Genomic DNA, 16,588 nt, shown 5'->3' with positions numbered 1-16,588 from the left:
TCACTTCATAGCTCATCTCTGCAAGCACAGGTACAGAGAGAGGAGTGCTGAGCTCCTAAACATTACATGTAGGGAGGGACAGTGAGTGGACAAAGTTTCTATCCTCCATTGTGTGGGTGTGTGGAGGAATATTGCTGGCTCATGGCTGCTCCTGGACAGAGCCCTTTGCTTGGCACAATGCTGGTGGCTCTTGTCTCCATTTCCTCTTGGCAGAGCCCTGTGCTCAGGCATGCAGTTTGCCTCTGAGAAGCGGTGGGAGGAGTAAAGGCACACACTTTGAAAAGCAGGTATGGAGAAAACCTTTGCTGCTTCTGCGCAGCTGGTGTCATGTTGATTTGGGTTTGTGCACTGCTTTGGTTTCTGAGTCAAAGGAATTAATGTCCAGTCACACAGTACCATGGTTTCAGTGCTGGGGAGTGAAAGGTGGTGTGTAGGTAAAAGATCACCAAATCAGAGCCCAGGAGCTTCACAGGTTTGGCAAGATGTTTGGGTGACTGTCAGGGAAAGACAAAAGCTGTTCATGGAAGAAAGAAGAGCTAATTTTGCACAATGCAGCACGGATGTCGCAGACAATGATAGATGAGCTTCAGATCAGGGTAGCGATCACACATCCATCTGTAATGTAAAACAAAACCAAGTAGCAATTACCTGCTAATTCTTCTCCTGTTCATCAGAGGCAGCCTCTCTCAGAGCTCTTACTGCTTGTGGTTGTTAATGCAACACTTCACAGAATCACAGGAAAGGGCAAGGATTGGAAGGGATCTCTGAGGATTATCTAGCCCAACCTCCTTTCTAGAGCAGGTTCACTTAGCATAAATTACCCAGGACCACATCCAGGCAGGTTTTGGATGCCTCCAGAGATGAGACCACAATCTCTGTGAGCATCCTGTCCCAGTGCTCTGCCCCCAAAGTGAAGAATTTTATCCTTATGGTTATATGGAACCTCATCTGTTACAGTTTGTGCCCACTGCCCATTGACCTTTCACTGGACACCCCTGAGAAGAATCTTTCCTTCCTCCTGACACTCACCCTTTACAGCCATTTGTAAACATTAATGAGGTCCCTCCTCAGTCTGCTCCAGGCTAAACAGACCCAGCTCTCTCAGCCTTTCCTCATAAGGTAGATGTTTGACTCCTTTAATTGTCTCAGTGGCTATTTGCTTGCTTTCTCCAGTAATTCTGTGTCCTTCTTGAACTGGATGCAGTATTCCAGATGAAGCCTCACCAGAGCAGAGTGAAGAGAAGGAAGAACTTCCTTTGATCTGCTGGCCACACTGAATGCATCCCAGGATGCCACTGTCCTTGGTCACAAGGGCACATTGTTGGCTCATGGTCAGCCTGTTGCCCATCATGACTCCCAGATCCTTTTCCCCAGAGCTGTTCCCTGGCAGGTCAGCTCCTAACCTCTACTGATACATGAAGCTGTTCTTCCCCAGATGCAGGACTCTGCACTTGTCCATGTTGAATTTCATCAGATTTCTCTCTGCCCAACTCTCCAGCCTGTCCAGTTCACACTGAACACCAGCACAGCCTCTGGTGTGTTAGGCACTCCTCCCAGTTTTGTGTCATAGGCAAACTTGCTGCAGGTACACTGCCACAGGATCATACAATCAGCCAGGTTGGAAGAGACCTCCAAGATCAGCCAGTCCCACCTAGCACCCAGCCCTACCCAGTCAACTAGACCATGGCACTAAGTGCCTCATCCAGGCTTTTCTTGAACACCTCCAGGGATGGTGACTCCACCACCTCCCTGGGCAGCCCATTCCAATGCCAATCACTCTCTCTGCCAACAACTTCCTCCTAACATCCAGCCTAGACCTCCCCTGGCACAACTTGAGACTGTGTCCCCTTGCTCTGTTGCTGTAAGGACACTAGCCACAGGCCTCCAACTAGATTCTGCCTCACTGACCACAACTCTCTGAGCCCTGTCCTTCAACCAGTTCTCAATCCTTCTCACTGTCCAATCATCCAATCCACACTTCTTAAGCTTGGATTCTGTGGGAGATGGTGTTGAAAGCCTTGCTGAAATCAAGGTAGACCACATCCACTGCCCTCCCTGCATCTATCCATCCACTTATGCCATCATAAAAGACTATCAGATTGGTCTTCTTACACTGGAAATAAAGTTCAGGGGTGGGATGTTTATCACAACTGTGCTTCATTGGAGAAAGGATTTCACTTTTAGTGTCATAGCTCTGTGACAGTACACTGGATACATTAACATGTGCTGTGGTATGTTAACTCCCATGTGTTCTTTGTCATTTCTTCTTTAATTGATGTGATTCTTATTTCTGATTTAAATGACAGTGACAAAGCTAATCCTTCAGATTAAAAACCCCAAACAAACAAACAAAAACCCTTAGATAATCTCTGGTATAATTCTTACACAGATATAGCCCTAAAATTGTATTTGGACTCTTGTGAACTGGCTTTCAGAAGAGATGGTGCACAAAAGAAAACTAGTCATCATTACAAATAGCTTAATTAAGCTTTTATCCTGGATTTACTCTCACCATGTATTACTTTCCATGCTAACACCTGCATGAGTGTCCAGACCCATCTCAAATCCTCTTCACCTGGCCTGCCATGTTGCTGCTATGGTGCTTCACATCTCTCTTATGAATGGTTAGTATATCAGTGGCAAAATAGAGGCTAGGTTAATAACTCTGTATTAACCTATAGTCAGGTACACACAGGTATTTGGCACTTGCAGTTACAAACACTCTTGGCAGTGTTTGTGCACTAAAGGTGTGATGGATCAAACCTGATGAGACTGATTCTCAAGAATGGTTCTGAATGGAAATCTGTGCAAGCACAAGTTCTGGTTGTTCTCTGCCCAGTTCTTCCTCCTTGGATGCAGGACTAAAAGGCACTTCCCAAATCCAGTCCCCTGCTGTTGAGACATTCTTAAACTTCTCAATCTCCCTCTTAAAACTAATTAGGTTATTTTCCTTATGTTATCCCCACTGTGAGGCTACACCATACTCCGAGCTCTGATGGCTAGACACTTTCTGGTTTCCAATCTGAGTGTATTCATAGCAGGTATAATCCCTTTTGTCCTTGTGCCAGACTCCTGCTTTACTTTTTACACTTCTTCTCCCTCTATAGTGCCGTGGTGTCTTTGGGAAGTGCTGTCACATAAAGTCTTTTCCTTTGCTTTTCAGTAGAAAGAAAACAGACTTATTCACAATCTTCCCCAACATAAATATTGCAAGAACTGACCCATCCCAGAGAATATTCCAGCTGACATTAACCAGCCTTGTAGGTGGATGACTAAGTTCACTCAGTCTGCTGCGTGATACACCAATGTTTTAGAGGAGTGTTTGCAAATCTTTCTCCCTTGTCTCTCCCTGCTACATTTTAGGGCTAAGTTTTCCTTTTTCACCACTCTCACACCAGTTTCTAGTTTTAGAATAATTGCCAGCTGGCAATATAAAACACCTGTGGATTTGATTGGTTGCAAAATGCAGTTACTTAGGTTGGGTGTTCAGTGCTGTTGGGGGTCCAGTTCTCTTATGCTGCCTAGCATCTGTGGGGTTTCAATTTAAACAGGTGATTTCAAGATGGAAAACCTATAATAAACCTTTCTGAGTTTACCTGCAGCTCCTACAATGAGAGAGGTGAGTAAACAGAAGCTGGGTACATTTCTCTTGGTGGCTTCATTGCCTTGGTTTGGTTTGTAATTAAGGTACACTGTGCATTTAGGTATGTGTGATGCTATTTCTGTGTTTTCTGGTTGAGATACATCCCTGATACACCTGTAGAAGGAGATTTGATATTACTGGTCCTTAACTGTCTGTGTTCAGAAAAAAAAAGCTTGGCTTTTCTTTCAAGGAAATAAGTTGTGGTTTAGCAGCAGTATGAAAAGGTTAACATGTTTTAGTGATCTAGAGAGTTAAATTGAGTAATGGATATTATTTGATCAGTTTGTGTGTGTTGTACTCCTAACATAATGAAAATCCAAATTGATAACTATCACACTGAGTTCCTCTTGAATTGCTTTGGAACTGGAATACAAACCCTAGGAGGAGAGGCTGAGGGAGCTGGGGTTGTTTAGCCTGGAGAAGAGGAGGCTCAGGGGTGACCTTATTGCTGTCTACAACTACCTGAAGGGAGGTTGTGGCCAGGTGGTGTCTCATCCAGTCTTTTCTTGAACACCTCCATGGATGGTGCCTTCACCACCCCTCTGGGCAGCCCATTCCAATGCCAATCACTCTCTCTGTGAAGAACTTCCTCCTAACATCCAGCCTAGACTTCTGCAGTGAAGTAACCTTTTACTCTCAGGAAGAGTGATTCAGCAGTGTAAACAAATGCACTGAGGCAGTCCTATGGTTAAATAAGAGATGATAGAAACAGTTTCTCTTGTCTGTGTTGTGAGTGGTGACCAGCATGGGTTTGGGGGAATTGCTGAGTCTATGAGAGAGGGACTGGTGTGCTGAAAAGCTGTGGTTTTCTCCATGGTGTTTTCTATTGAAATCAAACTATTTTGGAGGGAGACCTGCCAAAAACAACAACAACGGCTTAGCTAGGGAGTTTCATCCAAATTAGGATGAATTTTCATGGGCTCAGATGCAGAGTTGAATGGGACCCTCTATCTAATCAGCCACGGATGCATATATGTGCCTGCTTCATAACCTGGCCTGTGAGCTCCCCCAGTGTGCACTGTACTGCCAATACCTATGTACTGGGCTTCACCTATTTAACAGCGCTTTTCCTCTTGGCTGGTGCTCAGGAGTTGGCAGTCTGGCTCTTCTCCATCTCTCCTTGGGTGTAGAGCTGGGCACTTTCCATTCTTGGCTGGCAGTTGGGAGGTTTGGCAGAGATCTCCAATTTGAGTAAATATATGTGAGGGCATCTCCCTGTCGCAGAGCTGTATAGCATTGCCTTCCCTAATCAACGAGGAAAGAAGGATCTTAGGATGTGTGGAAATGTGTCAGGGGTCAGAAGGTGAAGGGTGGTGTTGTCACAAGCTGAGAAAGAAGTCAGAGTTTTTGTGCATGCCATTCAAAGGCTGAGTCAAACCAGCAAGTCACTAGGGAGATCCTCTAGTGAAACAGCTCTCTCTGCAGACATGAAATGTCCAGCTCCTAGTCCATGCAGGTAGTGTTCGATGAACTGGTGATGAAAAGGAATTAGTTGGCTGGTAATTCATCTAAAAGATTGGCAGAGGATTTTACAGGCTTACACTGGAGCTGGCTGGAGACAATAATCTCTTTTCTGGAAGAATGCTGAGGTCCTGACGCCCAGCTCGTTGGAATGAAACCTGAATGCTTTTTAATTCTCTGAGAGAGATTTTTTTTTCCCCTCTCTTTTCTTTTTTTCCCTCCTTGGTTTTTGTTTTCAGTGAGGAACAAAATGTTTCATTGTGATTTTGTCAATGATTTTGATATAATGGATTAAAAGAGTAAATGTCTTCCAAATCCCAAAGCCTTTTAGGGAGAAGAATTCCATTCAAAACACATCAGAGCTGTTTTCTCCCTCGAATTCTTCTGAAATTGAATTTTAGGCAAAAGTTTACACACTTCAAGGGCAATGTCCAGTCTCTTGCAGCAGTGATGTGCAGTGGAGAATAACTGCAAACAGGATTTTTATTTCATTTTATTTTTTTCCTTATACTTTGTGTCCCTGGAGGTGAAAAGGGTGGGGGGGGAGGAGGTTTGCATCCACTTGGCAGCTTTGTACTGTGCCAAAATTGTGTAAAAAGGCCTGAGAGTGAATAAGGAACAAGAGAAATCCTTGGGGTTTAACTGCCCTTGGATGAGAGGGCAGGATTCATCCATGCCTTACAGTAATTTTATGATTCCATTGCAAACTGCAGTAGTACAGCAGGGAAAGAAAGAAGAGGTTAGTGCATGCAATGGAGCAAGCTTTGGAAAGGACACTTTTCCTCTTGGATCAAGGTCTTTGCATCCTAGTGTCTTGATGTGACTGCAAGGAACAGAGACTTAAAGGACAGCTACTGAGCATCACAGAAGCTGCTGTGGGTTCTCTTTAATCTTTCTTTTCCCTTTCTAGTTGGACAGAAGTGAGACCTCTTTGCAGCCACAGAGCTCTCAGTGGCTGATATCTCTAGCTAGCCTCTTGACATGCATGTTTGGACCCTTTCCTCGGGTGTTGACCTGACTTCCCTTTTAGAGATGGGAAGATGTATTGTTTGAAAAGCAATAGGTTCACCTGAAGTGAACTAATTTAATCTGCCATGCTGCTGTTGGATGTTGATTTGTTATTCCTCAAATTTCAAAGGGGTTTGAGTTCAGTGATAAGGCTTAGACCTAGCTGTAATCTCCAGCACCCAGGAGATACAAATCTGCAGGGAAGAGTCTGGGCAAGCATACTTGGTGCCTCGAGCACAAAGGAGTTGTGGCTTTGCAGAACAAAATGCTTCACTGGGAAACTGAAAGGCTCTACAGTGCTCATTTCTGGGTTGGCTGCTGGCCTGCAAAGTGGCCATCAATAATTCACTTTTTTTCTCTTTGTTTACCCCAAATGTGTGATGAGAAGGTTACTGTTAGATGCTCTTACTGAGGAACTGCCCTCTCTGACTGCTAGAGGTTTTATTTTTGAGAGTAACACTAATCATGGACGATTTTAAGAGCAAAGATGAGGTTTGCTAGCAGGAATTTGGAGAGAGACCTTGTTGCTAATGTTAGGGGTTTCATGCATTGCTGGATGTCAGTGTTTTATAGAAGCAGGCTGGAGGCGGACACTAGAGGGCTTGCTAGCATCCATCCCTCCCGGGCACTTCAAGGTGGTGTTCAGCAGGGTAAATGGAGGAGATTACACTCCAAACCTCAAAATTTGAAGAGCTGTGCTTAACTTTTTCATCTCTAAGACCTTTTAAGGTGACTTTCAAAGACAATTATGTAAATACAGTGCCAAAAACTTGAGCCTGAGGTCAGGTAATCTTGAGGCATGCATATTTCCATGTGATTTCCAAACTTGGACTAGATGAATTTTGGGGTTTGGTGGGGTTTTTTTTTGTGTGTGTGTTCATTTGTAGTTTGGTTGGTTGGTCTTTAGCGTGGGGTTTTATTGTTTGTTTGCTTGCTTGCTTGTTTTTCTGTGCAACAATAAAGTTATGTTCATTGCTGAAGAGAGACCAGACAGGAAAGCAGAACATCTGTGGGCTGAACTAGATGCTGAATGACATTTATTGTGCCTTAATGAGTGGGCAGACTGCTCTGTTGCTCCAAAAAGGGGCAAGAGAATAATCATAGAATCAACCAGGTTGGAAGAGACCTCCAAGATCAGCCAGTCCAACCTATCACCCAGCCCTAGCCAGTCAACCAGACCATGGCACTAAGTGCCTCAGCCAGGCTTTTCTTGAACACCTCCAGGGATGGTGACTCCACCACCTCCCTGGGCAGCCCATTCCAATGCCAATCACTCTCTCTGCCAACAACTTCCTCCTAACATCCAGCCTAGACCTCCCCTGCCACAACTTGAGACTGTGTCCCCTTGCTCTGTTGCTGCTTGCCTGGCAGAAGAGCCCAACCCCACCTGGCTACAGCCTCCCTTCAGGTAGTTGTAGACAGCAATGAGCTCTGCCCTGAGCCTCCTCTTCTGCAGGCTGCACACCCCCAGCTCTCTCAGCCTCTCCTCATAGGGTTTTTGTTCCAGGCCCCTCACCAGCTTTGTTACCCTTCTCTGGACACCTTCCAGCATATCTCTCTTGAATTGAGGAACCCAGAACTGGACACAGCACTCAAGGGGTGGCCTGAACAGTGCTGAGTACAGGGGCAGAATAACCTCCCTTGTCCTGCTGGCCACACTGCTCCTGATGCAGGCCAGGATGCCATTGGCTCTCTTGGCCACCTGGGCACACTGCTGGCTCATCTTCAGCTACTATCCACCAGCACCCCCAGGTCCCTTTCTTCCTGGCTGCTCTCAGCCACTCTGTCCCCAGCCTGTAGTGCTGCTTGGGATTGTTGTGGCCAAAGTGCAGAACCCTGCACTTGGCCTTGTTAAATCTCATCCCATTGGCCTCTGCCTACCCATCCAGCCTGTCCAGGTCCCTCTGCAGGGCTCTCCTACCTTCCAACAGATCAACACCTGCTCCTAGCTTGGTGTCATCTGCAAACTTCCTGATGCAAGACTGGAGAATTGGAATGTCTCAATGGACAGGCAATTTTATATACTGTGATGTTACAGTTCATATGAAATACACAAATTCATACTCAGCCTTGGCTCAGTCCTTCAACCTGGGCTTAACACAGTCAAAACTTCACACACAAAGCAATGTCCTGGGCCCAGTGCCCCCTCCCCTCTCTACCCCTATACCAAAAGCATTTGTGACGCAGCACAAAATTCGGCTTGGCAGCCTCCAGGGCTAGCTGGCAGCATTGCCAGGGCTGACAACCAGACCTCACTCCTCTGCAGCAGATAAGAACCTGGGCATCTTTCCCAGGAGCATAGAGACTGGGGGGGGGGGAAGGGGAGAGCCTGACTTTTCAGTCAGTTTTATAGGGATGCAGGAGTATGAGTAGAAACCCAAAGGTTATACTTTGCACTACACCTCCTGGAGGTCTGTAACTTGGTGGTGTTCTTAAAAGCACATAGGCTCAAACTGCCATCACATTTCACCAGCATGGGAGTTTGGCTGTGCTAATCAGGTTTCATGGAGCTTGTTTCTGCTTGGGGCTTTGCTTTTGTCTTCCCTATAAAGGTGGGGGGGGGGGGGGGGGGGGGGGGCTTTGACAGACTACTTAGTGCAAAATGAAAAGATCAAGGAACTCTGTAAAAAGCAATGATGTCTCTCTTATCTTCTTGTGGTTTTATACATCTGATTATTGTTTTTCTTTTTAATGATGGCCAGGTTTGAAAAAGAACCTTCTCAGGGGGAAAAAAATGAAATTAAAAAAGTTTTCTTTGAATTCAAGTCTGCCAGTGACAGAAAAGGTCATGTCAGAGAAAGAATCAGCAAGTTATTAGTAATGAGCTGTGAGACTTGAGAAAAGAGTCCATGCCATAGATTATTTTTTCTCCTTAAGTGATGAGACTTTATGTTGTAACTCTCTGTCTCAATGTTTCTCCCTCTTTCATGTCACTCTTTCATATACTCTATCAAACAATACCCTCAAAACCAACCCCACACCACTGTGACTGCTCAGCTTTCTCAGTTATGGCCAAGCTTCACTCAGTGTTTTAAAAGCCCTTGCCTGGAGCAAGGAGGTCAGGGGGATAGGTTGGACTGGATGATCTTTGAGCCTGCACAGCCCCAACTCTTTCAGTCTGTGCTCACAGCAGAGCTGCTGCAGCCCTCTGAGTATCCTCATGGCCCTTCTCTGGACACACTCCAGCATCTTCACATCCCTCTTGTAGTGGGGGCTCCAGAGCTGGATGCAGTACTCCAGGTGGGGTCTCAGCAGAGCACAGCAGAGGGGGAGAATCACCTCCCTGGCCCTGCTGGCCACACTTCTCCTGCTGCAGCCCAGGCTCTGTTTGGCTTTCTGGGCTGCAAGTGCACACTGCTGGCTCCTGCTGAGCTTCTTGTCCAGCAGCACCCCCAAGTCCCTCTTCTCAGGGCTGCTCTCCAGCCAATCACTGCCCAGCCTGGATTTGTGCTCGGGATTGTCTCAACCCAGCTGCAGGGCCTTGTACTTCATCTTGTTGAACCTCATGAGGTTGGCTTGTGCCTACCTCTCCAGCCTGTCAAAGCAGGACCTCCTAGTAAAGAGGGAGTATGCAACCAAGACCAGGGCTCCAACATATCCATTATATCACTCCTCTCTGAGATAGGGTCTAGACCCTTATTTCTGCACTAGCAGCAGCTCATGGGTTTTATCCAGTAAATATTTGCTGTGATATCTAAGAGTGCTGTAAGCCAGGACCTAAGAGACATTTTTAGTAGTTGTATTCAGACCACTGAAGTCTGTTCTTGCTTGCTTTTTGCTGTGAAGTGTCATGAATTCCTGTCTTCACATCCTCTGCAAGAGATTGGAGGTATGCTTGTCTTCATGGGCTCAGAGCACTCCTGAATCCTGTACAGGTGGTTGTGGGCTGAGTCTTTCCAACTTTAGGCAGCAGCTTCCAAGACTTTTCAGAAGTACTGACTAGACCTGTCATCACATCCTCCATACAGTCTTCTCTGGGGTTTGCCTGAGCCTCTCTTGCCCCCCAGGGATGGTTGATTGATTTGATTTCTCAAGCTTTGTGTGTGCATGTACACAGGACAGAAAAGAACAGATGAATCTGAGAAGTTCCACTCAAGAGGGGGAGAGAAGGTGCCTTCTCAGCCTACTCTCCATCATTGAGAAGAAGAGAGAAGCCTGCTAGCATAAGCAGCCAACATCTCCTGCAAAGGAGACTAGAAGGGCAAGGGCAACAGATTTTCTTAGAGGAGGGAGCAGTTATGGAAAGCAGAGAGAAGGCAGGTGGGATAAGCAGAGCAGCAATGCAGCCTGAGAAAACTGGTGAAGGGCTGGGATTGTCAGAGATGAGAGGCTGGTGCAGAAAGAGCAGAAACAGGGGAACAGGAATTATTTCACGGCTGCATCTTCACAGGCTCCATCAGATCCAGAGGACGAGAGCCCTTCCTCCACCTTTCAGCAACAACCTTTACAGGTGCACCTATACCGAAATAAAAGTTATCAGTGGAAGCACTGCAAGCACAGGCTTGGCTTAGCTAAACCTCCAGGCAGGCACCAGCAGTTCACTAGAAGCATTTCAGTGTGTAGTTGTGGGTGACAGTGGGTTTCCTGAGTAAGCCTGCAGTCAACAAGGGTGGGACCTCAGGATAGGCAGGCTCTGGACTCGAGCACTGTGGATTGCTTTCCTAGAAGTCTGCACTGCCTAATGCCAGTCAGAGTGACTATCACAGAAACATCCAGGTTGGAAAAGGCCCTCAGGATCACAAAGTCCAACCTATAACCCTACTCTACAAGATTGACCTTAAACCATATCCCAAAACACCACATCCAAACGACCCTTAAACACATCCAGGGTTGGTGACTCAACCACCACCCTGGGCAGCTCATTCTGTTTTGCCATGTGCTTTCCCCGGTCGGGGAATGTCTGAGCTCAATGTGGTATCCGCAAGCCGAAAACACAGGAGCTGTTTTAGTGTGCCATGTCTGGACCACCAGTGGTCTTTTCACTGATGAAGCAGTGATCACAGCTGACTGCCATGTGCTCTGCTGGAGATGAGGCTGTTCACAGGATGTACCCCAGTGCCATCACTGTACACTCAGGCATGCAGCTGCAGGCGGTGCTGCGTGCGGTGTGCTCCCCTTGAGACACTGCTGCAGCCAGCCTGGCCCAGCCTCATGCTGCTGCCTGCTGCTCACTCACTAGCTAGGCTGTTATTTGGCGATGTGGTTTACCGGTTGAAAAGCAAGTATACCCCTGGGTCTCCCCTTCAGCATCTAACAAGAAACCCTCAACCACAGTGCTGGGGAATAAGAGGCAGAGTGGCTTTGCACATTAACGTACTGCCAGCAAGCAGCCTCGCAGCAACAGCTTAAGCGAGGCCATCCTTTGCATGCGATTGTCACTCATCAGATGTTTTTAGTTGACTTGCTGGGATTTTTCCCTCTCCTCCCACCCCTTCCTCTTCTTTCTCTTTATTCTTTCTCTCGAGTCTCTTGATTTCATGCTGGCTTTTTAAATTGAGGATGAAGTTAATTCGGGGCACAATGCCGCAGCTGGACTGAAATGCGGCCGGCCGCCTGTGCGGAGGGGAGGGCTCTGTGCTGGCTGCGGGTGACTCCTTGCATCTCCTGAGGCCACTATGGGCTGCTGCTGATTTATTGATAGTGCCTCTAGTGACAAAGCAAGAAGTTAACTAATTATGAACATATGGTCCAGCTCATGCTTGACTCAGCAGCCACCTTGTTAGCCTGGATCTGGCTAGGTGTTCAGAAGAGAAGAGGAAAGTTTTGGGTGGAAGGTGTGGTCCAAAGTCCCACTGACAAGCCGGAGGGAGACTTGATTGATCCTAATCTATTCTTTTTGTTAGAAGGCAGCATGCTGCTGTCAGGAACAGCTTGGTAATAACAGATTTGTGGCCTCTAAGTCCTTGTAGTTGTAGTCAGCACGCGACACTCGGTTGGCTCCTTGCATGCTCTGTACTTAATTGGTCTCAATGGTGGGGCCTGAAACGAGACAGTAGTTCAAGGTGCAACACATGCTATACCTGAAATTGCAGCCTGTGAGCTGCTGCACAGATGTCTGCTTTTTACCAGTGGGCTTATCACTGGGAACCCAGAAGGTCCATACAGAAAGAGACAAGGGATGCCTGAGAGGTCCCTGCAGACTTTCAGGGCTTAATATGGAATTAATTAGAGGGAAATTTAGACAGAGAGCACGACTGGTAGAGGAACAAGGAGAGAGACACACAGAACTTGTTAGGAAGTTCATCAAGGTGGATTTCAATTTCATCCACACTGAGTGGTCAGCATGTGTAGCCTGAACACAGCATACCAGCTAAGGGGGGGAGGAGGGTGTCTCTGTCCATCTGTTGGTCTTTCACAGATGAATTGGGCTGTGCCACAGGATTTAAACCAGTGTGGTTAGAGGTTTGGCTTTTTTAATGAGAGTACATGGTGTCCAGGAAAAGTGGGTGTATCACTGTCAAGACTTTTAATAGAATTTAAAGGTTCATATAGTTGGCTTGATTGGAAATACTGAGCACAGAAAGACAGCAATTTTAGTACCAGGCATCAGAAAGGATTCCAGGGATCTATGATTTGACACATCCAATGAACAGGCTGTTGTACAGCTAGCTAGACAAAGCAAAAGTGGGCAGAAAAGGCTTGCTGTATACTGGGATGTAGTAGTAAGGCTGCAGTCAAGAGACTGGGTGAGATGCTTAGTGACCTTTACTAGGCACTGGTAAAGCTCAGTCTGGAGTACTGTGTGATCTATCTAACTCTGCTGTTCACAGTGTGAGAAGGTTGTTGACAAACTGGAGACTCTAGTAGGAGAGCCACTGAGCTGGTCTGGAGGCTGAGGGTGAGGGAGCTGGGTATGCTTAGCTTGGAGAGGAGGGCTGAGAAGTCTGATGGCAGTCTACCACTGCCATGAGAGAGTACAGAGAAGAGAGGTCAACTCGTCTCAAAGTATAGGCTGAATGTTAGGAGGAAGTTGTTGGCAGAGAGAGTGATTGGCATTGGAATGGGCTGCCCAGAGGGAGGTGGTGGAGTCACCATCCCTGGAGGTGTTCAAGCAAAGCCTGGATGAGGCACTTAGTGCCATGGTCTGGTTGACTGGCTAGGGCTGGGTGCTAGGTTGGACTGGATGAGCTTGGAGGTCTCTTCCAACCTGGTTAATTCTATGATTCCATGCACAGTGAAGAGATTCAGAGTGGTCAGAAGGTAAGACAAGTTACATTCCAACTCAATATGAGGGAAGGGGATGAAACTCAACTAACCACAATAAGCTAGAGAGGCTATGGAATCGCTACTGCTTGAACTGCACTGCTGCAGGTTGGAAGCACTGATGTAACTTGAAGTACAGATTCAAGGTATTAAGCTGTTAATTTCTAGTTGTCATCTAGAGGAGGTGGAGGGATAAATTCTTGGGGCTGTTAAAGTTGTTCTGACAGTGGATTTCTGACCAAAGCCTTGCTTTCTGTTTGCCTGCGAGCACCTTCTCTGGCTGAAGCTTTGCCTACTGTGTAATCTACAAAGAAATAGCTACTTCTTACTGAAATCTCTATGTCAGCATCTCTGTTGTGATATATACATTACACAAAGACCTAAGTCAGTCCATTGTATCACTCTAACAGTGTGTGTGTGAAGGATCTTGAAGGAAGCAGTGCTGAAGCCAAACATAACACTTTATACCTGCTCTGCAGAGTGCAAAACAACTTTGGAGGAGCTAGGAGCCACAATCTGGTGCTTCTCTGTTTCTCTTGAGTTCCATCTGTGCTCTATTGTTTACCCAGCAAAGCAGTATGGAACAGAGGCCTTCTCAAGGCAGTATCATCATTCCTCACTATGGAAAAGCAGCCAATTCTTTGCTTTGGAGCAAGTGCAGGTTGTTTCAAAGGATAAGACTATGTTAAAATCAAATAAATTTAGCTCGGTGTCTGGATCAGCCTGGTGATTTTTGTACCTAAGAGAGCTGTAGATGAAGATTGGGATTTAGATCATGATCCCCAAATCCTGTAAATACTCAAGAACATGTAAATTTGAAGCCAAATTTCAGACTTGCTGCTAGGCAGATCTCCTATGGGCCAAGTTAGTTGGGGCTTTTCTGACTTTAGATGCCTGCCCTGGAACAACAACTTCATGCTACCTGAGTAGGAACAGTCATTTGGTTTAGCTGGTGCCAAATGAAAATTGGGCAGCAGAGGTCATAGTTTTCTGGGCACTTTACTTTCTTTGGAGCTAGCTGAAAGGGCGGGGGGGAAATCTAAGCAGTGCCCACAAATGAGACCAGGACAATCAGATCAAAGGCAGAGATGCTCTGCAGTGAGTCCCTGTGTTCCCTGTGAGTAACACCCTGTTCTTGCTCAAGTGTGTGAGGAGCTTGGAGCTTCTTTACTGTGAATCATTGAAGTGATTTGTCTCCTTGTTCTACAAATATTGTTGCACATGTAATTTTATATTCAAAAGCCTATCTCTTTGCCTAAGAGAGCTTTACATCACTATGGACAAACTCTTTAGGTGGGTTCCCGTGCAGAATTCAGCAACATTTCCTTGTCTGCTAATCTCCTTTGGCTTCCCAGCTGAAACCCAGATCTGTGTCCTGATGCTCCTGTTTCGACACCAACTGCTGCTCCCTTTCCCGCCAACCACAGATGCAGCCATTAGGCTGACTTGCATCCTGCTGCAAGCAGTATGTCCACTCTTTACCCTACAAAGGTATTGTTTAAAGGGCTCTGAAGACTCTGAACAAACTGGCCTGGCAGGGGGACTTTCAACTTTCCCTCCCTTATGGGCACAACAGCCTGTGTTTGTAAACAGAGCCTTAGAGGAGTAGTGGGAGGCACTGGAGGACTGTCAGCTCCTTAATTGGATGCCAGCTCCCCGCTGGGGTTGGAGGCTAATGAGTCATCCTGCATAAAGAGTGTGGCTCCCAGAGAAAGGCAAAGACTTGGGCAGCAATAATCACATCTACAGTGAAGCCCAAAGCCCACCTGTTGGGATAAAGGCAGAGCAGCATTTGGGGACAGAGGGCTTCCCTGTTTGAGTTTTGTTAAACAGAGATTAAGCGAGTTCTGGATTTGTGAAGTTTGGGTATTGGGTGTGTGTTTAAACATGCACTCGTGGGCATGGATTTTGGGCTAGCATTGACTACAAGATCAACACCTGCAGTCTCTATAGTTTGGTTGGCTTTGTTTTCCCAAAAATGCATGTTCACCTTTTGGGTTGCTTTACTTTTAAATGATGTGCTAATGGAGAGCTTAATGCAAGAAAGGGTTAAAAGGAACAATAAAAGGAACACCGAAACCACTACTTCAGGTTAGGATAAGTCAAAGATTAAATCCTTTTTGCTGAAAACTATCATCTAAAATGCCATTCCCCCCCCCCCCCCCCCCCCCCCCCGGGAACCTAACAAAAATGAGGGGGGTTGGAAATGAGCATTTTACTATCTCAAAGAATATTTTTATTGAGAATATTTATTTGTGTAGCTATGTGAGTAAATAGAGAGGGTTTGAAATGGATATCTTTTTCAAGAGGGGGAAAAACAAATGAGAGAAGGATTGAGTATCAGTGGTAAGTTGTATAGTAAGAGTGATATTGCCACTTATGGAATTATAGAATCAATCAGATTGGAAGAGACCTCCAAGCTCATCCAGTCCAAGCTAGCACCCAGCCCTAGCCAGTCAACCAGACCATGGCACTAAGTGCCTCATCCAGGCTTTGCTTGAACACCACCAGGGATGGTGACTCCACCACCTTGAAATGCTAATAAGAGAGAAAAAGTCAGACAAAGCAAGGTAATATAAAGGTTAGGGGAATAATGGAAAAAGAGATCTGTAGGAAAGCCTGGGAAGGCATTAAACCTGTCTGTATGCCCTAAAATGAGCTGCTCTTTAAGCTGTGCCTGATGGCTATTTGCCTAGCCAGCTCTGAGTGGGAGAGGGGGGTAAGAGAGAATAGAACCCCTCTTGCCAACCAGCATGCACTGTTCTTACTTGCAGAGATTTTTCTTGATGCTTAATTTAAAGAATCTTTGCTGCAATTTTAGTCCATTGCTTCATGTCCTGTGCTCCCTGAACAGAAAATTATTTCTCTTTCCTCTCCAAGCAATTTTTCCCCTATTTGATACCTTCCTTAAATCTTCTTCACAGCAAACACCACATTATCTTCTTCTTTAATGATATCATAGAATCAACCAGGCTGGAAGAGACCTCCAACATCAGCCAGTCCAACCTAGCACTCAGCCCTTATCCAGTCAACCAGACCACAGCACTAAGTGCCTCATCCAGGCTTTGCTTGAACACCTCCAGGGACAGCAACTCCACCACCTCCCTGGGCAGCCCATTCCAATGCCAATCACTCTCTCTGACAACAATTTCCTCCTAACATCCAGCCTAGACCTCCCCCAGCACAACTTGAGACTGTGTCCCCTTGTTCTGTTGCTGGTTCCTGGCAGAAGAGCCCAACCCCACCTGGCTACAGCCTCCCTTCAGGTAGTTG

General features: G+C 46.3%; 1 protein-coding gene across 7 annotated transcripts in view; it reads left to right on the top strand.

The window, feature by feature from the left end:
• Positions 1-3,478: 3,478 nt before the first annotated feature.
• The window catches only part of LOC135186753 (rho GTPase-activating protein 33-like), a 37,645-nt gene continuing 24,535 nt past the window's right edge, over positions 3,479-16,588 (top strand). For all 7 annotated transcript variants that reach the window (XR_010307090.1, XR_010307086.1, XR_010307091.1 and 4 more), the window contains exon 1: positions 3,479-3,619. The gene's annotated coding sequence lies outside the window, so the exon portion shown is untranslated. The remainder of the gene's footprint in view (positions 3,620-16,588) is intronic.

This window comes from Pogoniulus pusillus, chromosome 26, assembly GCF_015220805.1.
Source record: "Pogoniulus pusillus isolate bPogPus1 chromosome 26, bPogPus1.pri, whole genome shotgun sequence".
In the NCBI taxonomy this organism is placed as follows: domain Eukaryota; kingdom Metazoa; phylum Chordata; class Aves; order Piciformes; family Lybiidae; genus Pogoniulus; species Pogoniulus pusillus.
Note: the sequence above shows the minus strand (reverse complement) of the source record. Positions and strands in the feature narration are given on the sequence as shown.